Source organism: Rhinolophus sinicus, chromosome 3 (assembly GCF_057876585.1).
Source record: "Rhinolophus sinicus isolate RSI-liver-muscle chromosome 3, RSI-T2T, whole genome shotgun sequence".
Classification (NCBI taxonomy): Eukaryota; Metazoa; Chordata; class Mammalia; order Chiroptera; family Rhinolophidae; genus Rhinolophus; species Rhinolophus sinicus.
The window spans coordinates 13680087-13700103 of NC_142503.1; the positions used below are offsets into that span (position 1 = coordinate 13680087).

General features: G+C 33.2%; 1 protein-coding gene across 2 annotated transcripts in view; it reads right to left on the reverse strand.

Moving 5' to 3' along the window:
- The window catches only part of CDH18 (cadherin 18), an 893359-nt gene that overhangs the window by 744093 nt on the left and 129249 nt on the right, over window positions 1-20017 (reverse strand). The gene's annotated exons all lie outside the window — the stretch shown is intronic.

Genomic DNA, 20017 nt, shown 5'->3' on the forward strand with positions numbered 1-20017 from the left:
GGTAAAATTCTGGGAAAAATTATATGACGTATTTTCAAAATTCTTCCAAATGTTTATGAATTGCCAATATCCAGGACAAAGCAATTTTACAACTGCTGTCTTGACATAGTATTTCTGAAGATACTAAAAAAATAAATAAATAAATAAGCTAATCATTTTGCTGGACTTCTGATGTAGAATATATTATATTTACATGTATATTAATTACTCGAAGGATTTTAGTATAATTAATGAGATGAATACCATGTATACAATACATACATTTGTCATGTGATTCATTTAACACATTTCTAAGACAGGTATATTTACTGCAGTCAAGGAATGTAGAGCTTACAGAATTTGAATAAAATTCCCGAGATTATATAACTGATGAGTTGCAAACTAAGTTTTGATCTATATCAAAATCTGCGCTTTTTGCATACGGTAGATGATCAGGTTGGTTAAATAGGTCTTTATTACTGTCCCTCTTTCTTCTCAACAGGATTTCTAAATGTTCATGTGCCAACATGGATTTCAGTCTTTCTCACATGAGAAATTTACACAAATATGTATGCAGTTGGTCAAATCATAACATTAGTATACTTGGTTTTCTGTTCTTCTTTGTCCACACACAACCTTTCAGCAAGTTCTCTCAACCTATCTAGAAAATCTCCATATTGCCTCCTCTTTCTTCACTTGAAAGATGTGAAGGCAAACCTCTCTCGTTTATCCATTAGACTATTCCATTTCCCTCCCAGTTGCTCTACGAATTTTCAGTAATTCACCTACAATATTGTTTTTCCCGTATTGGCCAGAGTGATATTTACATTTGTAAGTGACATCATATTACTAAAACCCTGTGTGCATCTCACTGTGAAATGCTGGCATCTTGCTGTGATCTACTAACACTTCTGATCAGGCTTAGTCTGCTTTCCCTGTCTGCACCTAGCATTACTCTTTTCATCACTTCAAATGTTCTATTCTCACCTACTTTCTGTTTTTAGAAGTTGCCAAGCTCTGCCTTACCTTATGATGTCTGCACTTCTTCTATGTCTGGAAGATCCTTTCCCTAACTCTGTGTACAGTCTCTTTGTAATTTCAGCTCTCCACAAACTATCACCTACTCAGACCGGATTTGTCAGTCTGACCTTATTCATCACTGCAGAGTTCCACCTGATGATTTCACAGAATACGTCTCCATGTGAAACGACCTCTTTGTGTATTCTTTCATTGACTGCTATCCCTACTGCACTGAATATGAACCCTGCATTCGCTTCACTATTTCAGGCCCTTGGAACAGGGAGGGCACATAGTATGCTATCAATACCTATGAATTCATGGATGAAAGGTAAATTTAGTCAAAGAGAAATATTTTTCTGTATAGGATAACACAAAGATCCACGCACACAAAAAAGTACGCACAGAAGTACTTCTACAAATGGAAGTATATATTATAATTATAACACTCAGTTCTGAGTTATAATTTTTTACTTGATATTTTCAAATATAGTGACAGATTCATAAATAACTTATATTAATGGTTTATTGAGTTCATGGTGCAAAATTTTGTATTGAATTTTATAGTTGAAATCAATATTCCATCTATAGCAAAATCAGCAATTTATACTTTTAAAGTTTGAACAAGGACATATGAAAGTAACAAATGCTTGGGCAATCATGAGCATTTTGTTCAGTTACTTAATATTCACATGCCGTTTTCCACTATCTGATTTACATTGCAGTAATTCCAATGAAATATGTCTTCTAAATTTACTCTTAAGGGAAAGGCTCATTTATTTGATTTTCTAAACCTGACCCAATATCTTAAAATGGTTTCTGGGGAATTTCACAAATTAATAATTTATCATATACATACTTTAAAATGCCACACAATGACACAGCATAAGCAATGATGAATAGATTCAAAAAGTAAGTGATTAATTTCAAAGAAGTTCTAAAAATGTCGCAAACACTATTAGAACAAGACATAAAGCTGCAAAGTCATAATCTGTCTAGGAACCATGTTAAAAGACTGCCTGTCATTGTACATGTTCTTGTGTATTTGTATTCTAACTTCTGAAATAATACCAACTGCTATTAATAATTTTTTCAGTAGTGATTTTGTCAAACTCTGTGATTTTTGTCACAAAGATTGACTTGAGATTTAAAAAATAATCAAAATCCTTTCTAAATATACACACATGCACAGAAACACATACCCCTCATGCAGTGACCTAAAATTCACTATATCCTTTCATTGGCATTTAGAGATTTTGTTTAATAAAACTGCTATTATTGCTATTATGGCCTTGACTTTAAAATCCAAAGTCAACACAGATTTTTTTTTACAGCTCCTAAAATAAAATACCTGTCAGTTATATGGCTTCCCCCACCCATTCATGTTTATAATATAGCCTGATGTAAAATAAAGACACTATATAAGATATAAACAAGAATTTTCAGTGAGTGATGTTTTGGAAATAACATATCACTAAAAGAAAAAGCTACATTTTCAAAGAATAATGAAAAACTATTTCATATGAAGGAGAAACAATCAACCCACAAAACAAAAAGCTCCCAAGGAATCCACAGATATTAATCAACATAAATTCTAGAATAAATGTCAAGGAGACCATCTCCCCTTTATTGAAGCTGTCACAAAGAGATGTCACCTACAGTGTCAATTTGGAATTTCCTTTTAAATGATTATTCTGTCAAGTATTTTCTTGAAAATTGTTATGCAATTCAGCAGAGAAAAATAATGTTAATAAGAAATCAAAAAGCTAAGTAGAAAAATGAGAAGAATGTAACTGGTTATTAAAAAATAATGGGAACTATCAAGGGTTTAATGAACTTTGAAAAGGAGTACAATCGTATATAATGCTTTATGTACACGTACTGCAGTGTCTTTAAAAGGATGAAACCTTGACTATTTTCTCAATGTTTATGGAAAAGAAAGATGGACTTGATCTTACTGAGGTGAATAGTAACTTCTATAAGAAAATAAATCATAGTGGTACCATACAAAATGAATTTAAAATTCCACAAATGAATCTTAGCTGGTCATCAGATTGGTGAAAGAAAACTCGATCTGATCCATCTCTAAATAGAGATTGTCAGAGGATGAAACCAATACATAATTTCATCTTCCTGTTAGGAAACCTTAAGATTCTGAAACTTCAAAAAATCTAATGAAAACACATCATCCAATAATGAAGTTGGAGGGAAAGAGCAGATGGAAGGGAAGGCATGTACAATTAATTGAAAGTTCCTATATTCAGAAAGGTCAGATGCCATGCAAAAATCAGTGTGAGAGAATGACAGAGACATCAGGATGTCATTTAAGATGTATAAATTAAATAGAATAATGTTAAATAGTCAAATACTTTGGTAGTATATTTAGTCACTGAATTATAAACTAAGAAAAAGCCTGTCTCAATGGAAATAGAACCCCCCAAAATGCATTGGTAAAAGCAAATCTCATGGTACAAATATTCATGCATAAAACACTAGTATGAAAAATTCTGCACTCATTTGCGTCGTTAGAAAGAAGTATGATCACAGTGTTTATGACATGAAAATATTTAAAGATAATTTAGAGGTCTGCACTGAAACATGAAAATAATTCTAGGACCAGCTAAAGAGATTTTGGTTGTTTAGCACATAGGAGGGACGGCACAAAATAAACAGTTTTGCAATAATGTACACATTATAATGAAAAGTTATACTTGGCAAAAGTTTTTCAGAAAAAAGAATAATATTCAGTTCTATACGTTAGCTCTCATTTCACACACTTCAAATGAATTCTTCAGAAGTGTGTGGATAACAACCATTTTATTTCCAATATCCAAGGCCTAAATTTACAGTTAAGCAGCCAACCTAAAATTAGAAAATGTATTAAAAAAAATTATTGTTGTTACAGATTTTCCTTCCATGCTGCAATTTGCTGATAGTTTGTGAGCCATAATGTACATTTAACAATTTAGCTATTTGGTGCTCCAATGTATGTATTATAATAAGAAGGCTATAGAGACTTAAATTTTCTGGTTAAAATGGCCATATTGGTTTCTAGATATGGATTGCCCTGGAATAATTTATCAGTTGATTTTTAGTCATTATAATTAGAAAATCTTTGGCATAAAATAAGTTTAATTCAGAAAATATTAAGATACTAAAACTAGTATCTATTTATGATACTAACACCGGCATGTGATTCCCAACAGTCCACTTCCAAATTTTAAAACCTGAGTTCATCAGAATGTATTCCAGAACAAAATCAATGAGGTGAGACCACATTACGGTCTTCAAGTCTGACAAGCAGAGAAAGGTACTGCTTTAGTAAACAAACTCTAGAATGTACAGCTTGTTTTGTTTTATGAAAACCTTTCTGGCCCAGACAGCTAAAGATAGTTAGAGGCAACAGAAGCAAGGGACTTTATTGTCCCAAAGTCACATTAAATTAGGGTGTACTATCTATGTCACCAACCATATTATATCCCTGATGACACAAAAGAGGGGACAATGCTGACTTCAAATAATCAGACATTTATCAGTGGACACACTAGGATTACCCAAGTTAATAGCTAAATACCAAAGCTCTACCCCTCATAAAGAATAATAAGTATATAATCGTAGTCATCATAGCTTATTTTATGCACTTCTGATGACATGTCAGTCTCTCTTGGAAGCCCATTTCATGGATGAACTCTAATCTGATCAACAACCATGTGAGAAGGTCATCTTCTTAGAAGCCTGTGACAGAAGGAGAGACACAGGGAAGCCAATCATTTTCCAGAGATGGTGCAGCTGGTGTCCACCTGCACCAAGACAGGTTGATTTAGCCCCACGCTATGCTGCCTCTTCCTACAGGTTTGATCGACGGACAGCTCTGTGAAATACATGCACGTTGCAATGGCACACAAATGGAAATCTACATGTTCATGTAAACATACTGGGATAAAGGTCTTCATTTCTGTATGCAGAAATTCTGAGTATAATTTTTAGCTGAGATTTTACATATTTATTATTCTCATGTAGCCTATACAAACCCAAGGAATGTATTTACTACAAATGAAGGTTTCAGCAATATATTATACAATTAATAACTCTTATACAATGAACTTGAGCTTAACTGTGTGTATGTGTGTCTACGTATACAGGTATATGCCTATCTGTGATGTCATGGCCTATCCACCCACTTCTATTACTTATATTTTACATTCACCATTTAAACCACTTTGATTGTTTTTATTTATATATTGATTTTTCAGGGGGAAAAAAAGTACAAATATGCTTTCTTTCTGAAATGAGATACTCAAATAATAAATTTTCTCGTAACATGTGGCTTTGTTTTACCCTGAAGCAGCAATTAGTGTCACTATTCACTTGGTTTCTTGTGATTTTTGAGTCCTGTTAGAGTAATATTAAACATTATCAAAGACAGCAGATTATATCAGCTGAGAATTCTCACCTTCAGTGGCTACAATTTGTTTAATTAACCTTAGGACAGTGGTGGTGGCAATACATTAGTGAATGGTCTGTGACACTTTTGAAGATGTTTTTAAACAACCTTGGGTGTTAATACAACAAACTTGTTAACCTGCCCCCACAAGAAGCAAATGGTGGAAATATCTCAAAACCTTTTACACACTTTTGGTATTTGCTTTTCTGAAGGATAAATCCAATTACTAGATATGACAAGAGTTTAGGACTTGTTCTTTATAAAATATCTATTGTTCATTTAAAAATAAGCAATGACCCAACCAGTAGAAAAATCAATACATTTCAACTTTGTATTATTTTATATACTTGATAGTTAGATGTTAAAGTACTAAAAATAAGACAAGCTTTTGTTCATTTCCTCAGGACATTTAAGTTTAAAATATCTATATAATATTTACTGATAAATACTTGAAAAATGATTATTATATGCAATGATTCCTTAATAAAATATACTACTTGTAGCAAATAGAGCTTCACAAAATATAAACAGGATCTTTTGCATTGTCTTAGTCATAAACTAAAATCAAAATTACTTTAAATATCGTTTCTTATGTTTTAAAGAGTCTATAAGAAACTCTTGAATCTTTTCATATCATGTAAAAATCCTAGACTATTTTATTGTTTCTTTCTAATTTAGTATATATTAATTCAGAACTATGATAACTTATTTGGCATTTTATCAACAGTAAGTAGTAAGTCAGTAAAAAAAATTGCTTTATTTCTCTACATAAATATATCAGTAATTTGGTATAGTTACTGTTTTTCATAAAAAGAGAAATTTTTAACTCCTAACATTTATACTATAAATACTTTCCTAACAATTCATGTTTCTTGTTTCTATGTTTTGTTTTGTTTTTTGAAGCATGATTACTCTTTCTTTTAAGATGTTTTGCCAACAAGTAACAGAATACTCCAAAAACCTGAAAACATTTATCCATAAAGATGTATGTGCTCCAATGTTCAAGGCAGATTTATTTACAGTGGCCAGGACATGGAAACAATCAAAGGTCCTAGATGACTGGATAAAGAAGATGTGGTACATATACACAGTGGAATACTATTCTGCCATAAGAAATGATGAAATAGTGCCATTTGTGACAACATGGATGGATCTTGAGATTATGCTAAGCGAAATAAATCAGACAGAAAAAGTTAAGAACCATATAATTTCAGTGATATGTGAGATATAAGCAACAGAGGAACAAGATAAACAAATAAAGAAACAAAAACTCTGGACACAGATAATATTTTAGTGGTTACCAGAGGGCAAGTAGCGAGGGTGGTAGAAGAGGGTAAACAGGGTCAAATATACGGTGATGGAAAGAGAACTGACTCTGGGTATGAACACACAATGTGATATGTAGATAATGTATTACAGAATTGTATACCTAAAATGTATGTAATTTTCCTAAGCATTGTCACCCCAATACAATTTCATTAAAAAAAAAAAAAAAAAAAAGAATATCAATACTGTCTTCTAAAACACTGTGACGTGTTTTCCCTACATAACAAGAAACCTGGGGATAGCTTGTACTGTTTTAATACTGTTATCAAGGACTCAGACCCTTTATAGGGTTGTGCTGTATCAGCCTTGGGCTCTTCACCTTTGATACACTCACTGTCACCTGATGGGCATAGACTGCTGATGCAGCTCCGTGCCCCATAACCAAAGGAGGAGGAGGAGGAGCAGCAAAAAGGCTCTCTCACTTCTGCTGGTAGACAAGGAACTGCTTTCCCAGAACCTTCAACAGATGTCTCATTGATCTCAATGGGAACAGGTACACCTGGTTAACTGCAACGGAGGAGGAGAAAGTAGTTGCTTGGTTTTGTATTTCAGACTTTCCGGGTGGGAGAAAGCCTGGGACCAGGGACTGAGACATGACTTTTAGAGGCTAGTCTGCACTGTCTACTACAGCAAAATCATTCCCAAAAGAACTGTTTCATTTAGGACTCAGTACTGAAACAAACATATCATCCCCGATATAAAATGAAGTTCTGTAAAGGCTATCTTGATATTTGTATATTTTATTACATTATGGAAAATTATTTTTACTTTTCAAATATGAACTATATTTGTATTAGTTTCAGGTGTACAAAACAATACAATAGTTAGACTTTATACCCCTCACAAAGTGATAATGCCCCTCAATCTACTACTGGTCTGATATCGTATATAGCTGTTACAATTCCACTGACTATATTTTTAAAGATTAAATATTTAAATGAACTAATAGAGATTTCTGGACATTCTAATTGAAAAAAAAAAAAGTTGCAGAATCATGTATTACCACAAGGGGTCTCAGAGATAAGTATATTGGTGCATAATGAAAGTGAAATGTGAATATGTTTCATCATATCCAACTGTAGTTCAAGCACTGAAGTACACTAATATAATGAAATAGGGTGAATACAACAAAAGAGAGTGTAAATACATACATATGTATGTTTCCACACAACATTAGAGCTTATAATAAGTATTTTAAGAAGATTTTTATTAAATTGGAATACACAGCCAAACAGCACAAGACATTTGTGGAAAATCTCCATCATAAAAGTTAGTAATCAAAATACATTGTTGCAGAAAAACGGCAAGGACTGAGAAACTCAAGTGGCATGCAGCGATCAGGGAGAACACAGCTTTAGTTCTCTCCGTGGGCTCAGTAGGATCGTTCCCAAAAGACTGAGCACTCGCTGGGGTCGGGTGTCTTGTGTCATTTCGTTTGGTTTCCGGGTTTGGGAGGGTTCGCGACACTGCTATTGCGGCGCTAAGGGTTGGTTAAAGCTGGCCAGGGTGCCTGGGAAGTCCGTCCCTAACAGCTGTGATTGCTAGATACTGCTCTGGCGGAAAAGCCCCTAATGGCTGTGCCTGCAGGAAAACAGTTTTTACAAGATATCAGAGGAGGGAGGGGGACGGGAAAGCTCCTAACGGCTGTGCTCACAGGAAAAAACTGCTCTAACAACATAAACAGAAAATGCAATGCAGATGAAATGGCGATAATGCTGAGAAGAGTCAAAGAAAATACAAGTACTAAACTCGAAGAGAAAACAACCATAAAATAAAAATAATAAAATGCAGAAAAGGAAGGACCTAAATCGTTTCTAAAATTTAAAAAAAAATAACAGAAATATAAAAATTAATAAATAGATTGGAAGATGACATTAAGATCTTCAGAAACTGGAAAACAAAACATGAAGATTACAATAGGTGAGAGATTTTGAAGATCAATCCAAATGGACTGCAAAAATGACCTACTAATTTAAAAACTTTGTAGTTAAAAAAATGATTCTGAGAGGCAATTCTGAGAAAAATATGTTAATTCTCATCCAATGAATCTAGAATCATTAGCTACTATGAAAATAGAACAAACTGAAAAAAGAACAAACACTTTTCACAGCTACAGAGTTTGAAATGATCTCTTTGTTCATTTTCTAAGAAAAAATATATTTTACTCCATCAAAATGAGAAAGTAAATCAAGATAGAGGAAAGCATGGGTTCTAGACACTAGAAAAACAACAGGAGAAAGGCCGAGGGAGTTCTTAGCAAGTCAGGATCCCTGACCGATGTCCTGCAGTGGGCAGATTTATGAGTCCATCCGGGATGGAGGTAGATAGAAGAGCTTTGGAGAGGGTTTCCCCATAACACACAAACTTGAGAACTGGATGAACCAGATCATGTGACAAGTTTCACTATCTAGAAAATTGTATTGAGACATCCCTTAGACACTGAAAGATTTAACCTCAGGTGGAAAACAACAACAACAACAACAAATAGTAAGAAGGAAACTATAAGGAAAAGTCTAACTCCAGAAACAAATAAAATAAAAAATAAAACCTATATGGAAAACTGTGGTAAAATATGCTATAAGTCTCAACAGTTGAAAACATTTATATAGTCATATAAATTAAAACCTTAAATATAGATTTAACCAAAAACTTTTGAGGAGGATATGGGTACCACCAGAGGTATATGTGTTAAGATAGCTAATATCTGAACCTACCACAAGAAGATGACAAATGATGTCTAAAATCGACAAATCAATAGATAGAGTAACTAGTTTTAAAAATTTAAGTAGTAGATGTTTTTAATGTTCAGCAACCTGGAGATGGAACTTGAAACTGATTTTTACTATTCTTCTTATAATTCTTAACTCTGTTGTTGCACTTTACGTGATATTATATTACATTGATAAAAAGAAAAAAAATGATGTAATCCATCATATTAATTTGAAATTTAGCTGGAACTACTGATATTTTGAATTCTGGTATTTTATACTCTATAGGACTAAACGGAGTATTTTTAAAATTTGTTTTTGTTTTTAAATGCTTTCATAAAACAGATGGTTTTACTCTGCTGTTTACAAATATTCTTCTCAATATAACACATTTTGTCATGGATAGACTTTATGCCAAATAGATGAAAATCCTAACTGGATATAATCATTATTATAATAATCGTCTTTTTTGTATTGATTTTTACAAAACATACCCATGTGCTACACAATAATTTTAATCACGTTACAATGTACTGCAGTGGTGATGAGCTTTGTTTGCTTTGAACTCAGATTATCTTGGTTAGATTCCAGTTCCCTCACTTTCTGTGTGACCTTGGCCATGTTACATGACCTCTTTGTTACTCATCTCTCTTCTATTTAATAACACAAGATTAATAGACCTGCATCATAGTTTTTGTGGGAATTAAAATAGATAATTCACATTAATAGCTTAGAAATGCACTTGGCAGTAGTAAAAGTTTTATAATTATTAGCCATGTTATTATCATTCTCAGGGCAAGGCGTTTTATGAATCTGATAAAGAGCAACTTGAGAAAATTGAGAAATTGTTACACTCTTTCTCCTTTCCACTGTTTGTTCTATGTTTTGTCATTCCATCTTTATTTCATTCTTTAATTCATTTGTAAATATGTTTTTAGTATTATGTTTGTGAACAAAATAAACAAAAGGCAGCTTTCTTGAGCGCAATTTTTAAATCAACTGTATCATAATGTACTAATTATGCACACGCATTGACATATATATTATGAATAAGATTCATAGTAACTTAAAACCCTAAACGTCAAAATCATCCTAATTTTAGGTCACTCTGAAGGATTAATTAACTAGCCAATCAAATGAGTCCTGAGTATATTCCCAGAAAATCCACCCAGGGTTATATGTTTGCTTTCTAATTCCTCGTAGGATCCCCTCACTTCTGTCTTAAAGGGATAGATATAATTTTTATTGAAACACTTTCAAATAAAACTAAATACTGATATAGCTTGTAATATTATGGATCCCCCATGTTTTACAGAAAAACGTGTTGGGAAGAATTTGCTAAGCTCTTAAGACTTTGGATTCTCATGGAAAATCTCTCAGCTCTGAGATGTCATCAAGTTTTTCAGCTCTTTTTAGTCTCATCTTCCTGATCTAGACAATGGAGATTAGCCCAGACTATATAACAACCCATTGTTGGAGTGATTAAATGAGATAATGCTTAAATTGCTTAGAATAGTGCTTGGATAATATTAATTGTTCATTAACTTGTAGATTAAAGTATAGCAACAACAAAACTACAACTCTGAGTAGGTTTTTCATTACTTTCATGTAATAGTCAAGTTTCTATTCAGCCAACAAAAGAAGTTAAAAGTCATTACAAATGTTTTGGTAAAATAAGCAAAAACCATCCTGAATCTGTTCTATTCATAAAGAGTTCAACAGATTTACCTGAGGAGTTAGAATAATTACAAAGTAGTGAAAAAAGAAAAGTGCCTCAGAAAGTATCCAATTTCCTAATTTTACAAAGGAAAAAAAAAAATCTCTGAAGACAGCCAGGGCAAATAGAATAAACACAGCACATTATTTTGCAAAAGTTTATCTTATACAAAAATATATCCGGGAAATAGAGAAGAATGTATTTTATACTAAAACAAATATCATCTGCTATATTGAATCTATAATCAAGAAAATTTTCAAATATGAATAAGAATTCTAGGACTTTTCATCTCCAGTAAAATGTTATACATATTTACTCTGTGGTTACTAAGATTTGGTAATTTTTTTTTTTCTTAGAAGAACTGATATGACATTAGGGTAGAATGGACATCATTCTAAATTCCACTTCTGCCAATTTTCTCCACAGGAATATTTTTTCTTTCTACTGAGTTATTCTGTATAAGTAAGAATAATTTATTCTCCTTTATTAAGTAAGCATAATCTGTGAATAGGACAAGATTTGCACATAGTTCTGGGTTGCTACTCCAAATGCAAATGATATCAGAAAAGGAACTGAACTCAACAACTGACTAAAAAATAAATAATTATAATTAATTTGTGGCTCCAACTAAAGAACAATGGAGTTGGTATTAGGAGAAGAACCCAAAGTATAAGAGCCATCATGGAGGCTGAGGATGGTTCAAATGAATCTGTGGTAGCAAATTTCCTGTGACATCTTTAAGTAAATCAAATGAAAAAAAGTCATAATGACATTTATTATACATTATATTCTGATGTACATTACCTCCCTGGCCAGTTTGCTGAAATTTATAAATATAGAGCTGACGATACAAGGCATAGTGTGATAACTGCCTAAAATTAAGTATAAATAGTGCACAGAGGGCAAAGATAAATTCTGACTAATTTGATGGGAACAATATCCAGAAAATAAATATAATTAACATTAGGCTTAAAGTATTCATGAATTTCATATGTAGTTAAGGTAGAGACAAATATCTTGAGCAAAAATAAAGATGCATCAATTAGATATACACATGACACATGTGAAGAAGTGGAACTACTCCTACGCATCAAAGCTGTGTTTGTTTGTTTTTTTGTATAACATATATAATCTGTATAATATATAGATTATATAGATTATTTATTTTTACATTTAAATATGACTTATGAAGATGAAACTGAAATGTTTGTGGCAGACTATGGAGGAAATTTAGTGAGTGATTTTCTTTTTTAATAAAATTAATTATTTCACGTTTTATGTGATAGAACAAATCTACCTTGAGGAAAAAGTGCATTTTTTTGATGAATGACCATATTCTCTCATCATGGGGATCAGATCAGCCAACTCCAAGAATTTACCAGCTGACTTATTCCTGGAATTAATATTTTTGAGAACAGAAAAATACAGAGAAAATGTAGGAGAGGAATATCACCAAAAATATATGGTTATAGAGAGCATCAGATTTTTATTTTGAATTTCTCTTCAATTATACTAAAATTATCCTTAAAAATAACATGATGGCATATCACTTGGCAAAACTATCCCTCAGTTCCACATATTTGTTCTTCCATTTTCTTTTTATTTTCTCAAATTGTGCAAGTTAAAAGAAAAATGTACTAGAATCAAAATTTCAAAATGTTTTGTTTTGATCTATACAATTTTAGCCTCATCTTTCAGCATCTGAATAACAAGAGACATGCAGATTTTTCAAAGTGTAATTTTCATAAAAAGTATAAGTTTAAATAACTTTATAAATATTAATTGGATGGTTGTCCTAGTATTTTCATTTTTCTGTATTTTTAAAATGTCTCAAAAAAGTCCCATCTAACTTTAAAATCATAAAACTTTAGCCATACAAGTGGCCAGACAATACAAATTCCACTAAAAGAGAAATAGGCTTATTCTGTTTAATATTTTGTGACATTATAAAATCCTTACATGTGTGTTTTTGTCTCTCTCCATTATAGGAAAATAACTCACAACACCTCTTGTAAATTGAACATACGAAGTTATCTGCCTTCCCTCCCATGTTTACCTAAAGTCTCCTTTTCATAACATACCAACACTATACCCAGAAAAGTGGAATGAGAGTATGACAAGGTAAAATTAGAGAATGACACGAAGAAGACATTCTTGAGTCCATAAAATAAATGCTTGGCAATTCGGAAACAAAATATTCATTCTGTCGTGTTACATCATGATTGATGACATGATTTAACATGGTTTGACTCAGTAATTCCAAGACCTAGCCCCACTGTCAGTCAGCTCTTTTCTAGTCCTCTTGTTTCTCTTATTGTTGCTCTTTTCACATTACTGTCACTGACCCATTATTTTTAGGAAGCATAAGAATAGTTTCTTTGTTCATTTTAAAGAAATGTTTAGTGTCGGCTATGCAAGATCAAGACTCAAAGCTATTGGCACTATTTGACCAATCTAAATCTTTCAGTAATAAACAATCTGGATGTAGTAATGCAATATTTAGTATTATGTTGGAGTTGGAAAATCATTAATTGAAAGTCGGCACTTTTTCTAACTAGAAAAGTATCAAATTGACTTTTACCCAACATGCTGTAATACAGAACATATATAAGCATAACAGACCATAAATATTAGGAATTATTCAGTACTTCTTTTGTTATCTTGTCACTGCATTTTCTTTTTTTGCAGATGTAGGGAAAAACAGAGCAAGGCAAATAAGAAAGAATTTCCTTGAAAAGTACAAGCATTAGTAATTTCTCCACCGTCTAGATGGTTACAGGCAATCCCTCATCGGGAGCTATACACATTTTTACTCAGTGGAGAAAGAATCTTCTAGCATGTCTCAAGGGAGAAGCCTATAAATATTGATGTTCTAGAGGGGAGTGTAAAATAACACAAACACTCTTCCATTCCTTCACTGATAGCTCTGCTTCCTTTTTCTGATAGTGTTCTCATCCAACCTCTCTCCTCAAGGGAGACTGATGTGCTTCTTTGCAGTCTCTGACTCACCCATTTTCATTCTGAATTCCTGTAGAAGCCTGCCTCTCTGCAAGGTGGAAAAGCCATGCTGCTTCCCAGGTCCTCTCATTCCCAGGGGGACTCAATTTAAAGAGGGGAGAATGTGGATCAAACAAGTTACCATGCTCTTTACATTATTGCTAAAGAACAGAGGCAAGCAAAAAAATAATAACAATAAAAAAATAAAAAAGAAGAAGAAGAAGGAGGAGGAAAGAAAGAAAAGAACAAATGCAAGCAGAAAAAGGGAAGAATAACAGTGTTCCCTCATTTTAAAGACAGGAAGCTGCTGAACATTCAACTTTCACAGGTTATAGGAAAGCACTCATTTCCTAAGTCACTAATTTAGCCAATTTAATTATTTACTCCAACAAAGGAAACCTCTAATAGAAATGGTAAATTAATAATTATCTGTAGTCAGGTCTCTAAGCTGAATGACTTTAGGTGTTTTGTTATGTTTGCCCTTTTTTTTACTGTTTTTGAATTTCCAAATTTCATTAAGTATGCACAGGAAGATGTAGCTTTTATGTTTTTCTATCTACCTGAGGTGCTGAAGAGAGGAAGACTGATCTATTTCAGAGCAAACAGGAACTGCACTTTGCATAAACTTTAACATAATGGGGTACTTTTGCAGTAATTGTGATATTTATTCAAACATTAAAGTGAAAGGAAATGGCACATTAGATAACCCTAGGTGAGTGTTATTATATAAAAATGCTTTACTATAATTACAAATAAAGGCTCATATGTGAAATGATTACGCGAAGATTAGTATTTATTTATTCAGCAAAGTAATTTGGTAATTGTTAAAGCTCATTTCAAAGGAACCTCTATTTTACATTTTTGATACAACTGTTTCTTATAAAGAACTCAATATTTGCACCATTTCTTCATTCCTCACAGTTTCACAGTTTCCTTGAAAACTCCATTACTTCACATGTGTTTAATCCTCATGTGAGGGGCAAAAATAACTAGGGAGACAAAAAAAAAAAAAAAGGTACACAGAATGCATGCAATAAATTGGTTGCAATGTCAGAACACCAGGTGTTTTTAAACTTATAATTTGGCTCAAAATTAAACAATTATTAATTGTGCTCTATGAAGAAAAATGGTACTTAATTCCTGCCATATTATAAAATATTCAATTTATTGGACACTTCTGATGTGGCAGACACCTCATTAAGCAGTTTACCCACATCGACACACAGTTTTCATAGCATGAGGTGGGTGACATCATTACCATTTACAGGTGGATAGATTAAACTTTAGATGGCTTAAATGGACAAGCTATGGTCATGAAGCTTTGGGATCTTTGACTCTAGATTATAACCCATGGCTGCCATCTTGAAACACTATTTTTTTACCCAGAGTATATCATGCTAAGACTGTGAGGCTGAGGTGAGATTATCCCTGTGTCTAGGCTAGTTTCTCCATTTATTCATTCTGTGACCTTTTACAGTTGACTACTACCATGTCTCCCCCAAAATAAGACCTAGTCGGACAATCAGCTCTAATGTGTCTTTTGGAACCAGAAGTATTTTACTATAAGGCAGGGTATAATATAATATAGTATGATATAATATAAGACTGGGTCTTGTATTAATTTTTGCTCCAAAAGACACATTAGATCTGATTGTCTGGCTAGGTCTTATTTTGGGGGAAACACAGTATCTATGTACTTTGGGCTCCTCGGGGGTAAAATCATCTCCCTATAACTCAGATTTAATTCATATCACATGCCTGTGAAGAAACAAGACACTATTTAATTCTTAGTATACTTGGAATAAGTGATCTTTTTCTTTCTTCATTCTGGGTATTCAAAACCAAAGTCAAACAGATGGAAAGCCAAAAGTGAATATTAAATTGACAAATAGAACCAACACCCAAAATATAAAACCAGACCCTCTAGGGATTAACTATACTAAGGCACAGATGTTTAGTAATTTTTTTTTTCTTTCTTGATTTCTAACTATTTTGATTCTTTTTCGTTTTCTTTTTCATAATAACATAGTGTTTTTATTTAAAAGAAATACCATATGGTAAACGTCTATAAATATTAGATGAAGAAATGTTAAATGTTTCAAACATGTTTTTTTAATAACAATAACTTTCTGTATCAATTTCTCCTGATATGTTTATAGTAATGAATAGACACTGTTTGAAGGAAAGATATGCCATTTGACAATTACCATATATGGTATGTAGTTCTTCCAAGATATTTTATAGGAAAATCTACTTTCTAGTAATTCTTTCTTAATAGTGTATAAAATCAGCATGATACAATTTAGTGAGAGGAGGGTACCTGCGGGAAAGCATCTTCTATACCAGGCATTGAGCTAGAAACTTCTAATGTCTTGTTTTATTATCCTAATAACCCTGTGAAGTAATCATATATATTCCATTTTGGGGGGAAAAAATGGATGCTTCTAAAAATTAACTAAATTGCTCTAAAACTTTTAACCATTAAATGATAGAGGCTAAAAACTGGACACACTGGCTCAAAATTTTCTCTGTGACACTACACGGTGTTAGAATATATTCTGATTTTATTAAGCACCCATGGCTGTTGGAGTGTTTACTGGACCATAATGATAAAAAGAAGCAGATGGAAGGTTATAGAGGTAATTAGTCAAGGCGTTTGTTTGTTCCTTAATTACTAACAATCAAATTTCCTAAACTACTAATTATTCTATCCCAGTGTTTGATCTTATTCAGGGTCTGATACCAATTTGACATTGAGACAGAGAGATAATTTGGTAATCAGCTAGGAAATTTAAGAGTTCTTGGTGACAGGCTTAGGGTGGAAGCAGAGGGAAAACTAGTTAATACAGATTGGATATAGGTTAAATTCAAAAGTTGTAATAAATATTTGTCGAATTCCTAGTAAGCTAACGCCACTGTATTAGTTTGATAGGGCTGGTATTACAAATACCATAGACTGATAGCTTAAATAACAAATGTGTTTTCTCACACTTCTGGAGGCTCGAAGCCAGAGGTCAAGGTGTCTGCAGCTTTCATCCTGAGTCCTATCTCCTTGGCTTGCAGGTGGCCATGTTCTCTCTTTGTCTTCCTCCTATGGTCTTCTTTACTCTGTGCATATTATCTGTGTCTTTATCTCCTCATATTGAATTAAGGCCTGCCATAAGGACCCCATCTTAACTTAATTACCTCTTTGAAGGCTTAATCTCCAAATACAGTCATATTCTGAAGTACTGGGGTTTAGGGCTTCAACACATCAATTTGGGGGAGCAGGGCACAATTCATCTCGTAATAGTCACTCTGCTAAGTTCCATATTGAATACAAAGATGAAATGAATAAGAATTTGCCTTCAAGAAGTTTCCAGTAGGGGGATTATTGTATCTAACAAGACTCTTATTCCCATACCATATCATCCTATAGATACCACAGGATTTTCTTTCTACAACACAAGCTAGTGATGCTCCTTCTTCACTTAAATAGCTTTAGTGTGTTCCTATCACTCACAGTCTAAGCACACACTCCGCATAATAATTAAGGCCCTGATTCACTCTTTCCACCCCTTCTCGGGACAGTATATCATCTGTCATGGTACCTTCTCAGTCCATAAAATTCTCAATCAATAGCCACCCATTAATATTTCAACAACACTGGACATGTTCTTATTTTCTTCCTATGCTATAGTTTCTGCTTCATTTGAACACAATCTTCTCTATCTTTGGCATGCCTTTTTTCCATTTCCAGTGTAAAGCAGGCTGGTAGCTGTTCTTCACAACTGTAATACTTTCTTTTTGAGACTATATTTCCCAGTTTTTGTTTTGCTTTGCTTAGCTTTGCTTTTTTTTTTTTTTTTTTTTTTTTTTTTGCAATTGGAAGTAGCCACATCACTGATTCTAGTCAAGGAAATGTGAATGTAACTGATATGGGCCATTTCCGAAGACTTTTTAAGGAAATGGTTTATCCTCTTCTGCTAGTAATATGCAGACAGCAAGAACCTGAGGGATGGGTCTGGTTCTCTGAATATAGCCAGGGAGAAGTGTCACCCATTGGCTTGGGATAACCTGTGACTCCAAGTGAGAAAAATACTTCTATAGTGTTCAAGACGTTAAAGATATCTTGGTCTGTAAATTAGTTCATTCTAGCCTACCCAAGCAATACATCCAACTATTGAACTCTTACTTGCATTTAAAAAAGAGTTTTAGCATCGCTTTCCATGTAAAGTTTGCATCCAAGCGTCTCCCTTCTGAACCACACACAACATAGATCTAGAAAAGAGTAAATACAAGACACTGTAAAGAAGGCATCAACAGAATTTAATGATGAATTAGAATGTCTGAGGAGATGAAGAGTGAATGGCGTAGGAATGGAGAAGGTCTCCACAAGTTACATTTAACCTAATCAATTTCAGATGGAACATGCTATGTATAAGTGTATATGTGTATATATGTGTTTATGACTGATCTTCTAAAAAGAGCTTTCCATCCCTATGAGAAGATGAAACATAAAAGGAAGAAATGTGGAGGAAAGGAGAATATAGCTAAGAATGGGAAGACTTTAAGGATGTTGAACTTTCGAAAGATCAATTAAGTCACAAGATAATATTTCCTTTTAAAGCAAAATATAAAAAAGAAAATTTAGAAAGGAGTCTAATATAAGAAAAGTAAAAGTTCACGGAGGATTAAATAGAACCATTGTCACACAATTATTAGTATGAGAGAGGAAGCTTTCTGAGAGGGACTTTTTTTTTTTTTGAGCTTCTATATTTCCAGTACCTATCATAGTGCCTGACCTATAGTAAATGGACAGTAAATAAGGTTAAATCAGTGGACTCAAACCTTTGGAGAGGACAGTCTCATAGAATTATTGGAAACTGACACTAGATTACAGGGCCCTGGGAAAATTCAGAATAAGCTACTTGAGTGTGTTTGTTAAGTTGGGAGTCAAGAGTGAAGGTTTAAAAAAAGTGGAGAACATATTGAAAATAAACTCCTTGTTAGAGACCTTTGCAAGCAATAAGTGAAATCATGACTGAATGGACTTAAATATCAAACTAAATAGAATCTCTAATGATGTGGAGACAACACTTTGTGATAAAGCCAGCAGCTAGCAGATTACCTAGAGGAGAGGAGAGATTTAATAAATGAGTGTTGATTTATATCATAAGTCAATCAATGAAGTGGTAGAAGAACTGTCAGTACAAATGGAAATAACTTCTATATTTTGTAACTTAACTTTTCTCTGGTTACTGGGGATAAACAATTACCTGGATTTTTCTAATCAGACTCAGTGGCTTAAGACTTTTATTCCGAGAAGATGCATATAAGGAAAATTGTCATCAAATAAATACACCAGAAGGGTGTCAGTAGGGATCATGCAGGAGGTAGTCTCATACAGGGGTTCCATCTGTCCTGCTGAATAACCACTGCATTTCTTCTCTGGCCCTCCTGGGGATTCCACAAGCAAGCAAAGGTTCTTTAAGGAAAACAGCTAGAACAAATTCTGTTGTGTGCAACTTAAGAACATATCAGCAATTCAAATAAAAATGTCATTTTTGCCTATTATATTGTCAATCAAAGCGGCTGAGGGTGAAAAACTTGCTTACATGGCAGTGCCCACTTCATTCAACTACTCTGGGAGACCAAGGAATCCTGTCAGTTCTCCTTCGTATCTCCAGAGCTAAGAACAGTATATACATGGTATATTAAAAAAAAGCAGTTAGTAAATAGATGCTGCTTGGGTGAAGGAGTTAATCAGGAATACTTCCCAAAGTCATGTCCATTAGGGACAAGTATTAGATTAATAATACTTGGACAGATGTAGATTAATAATAAAAT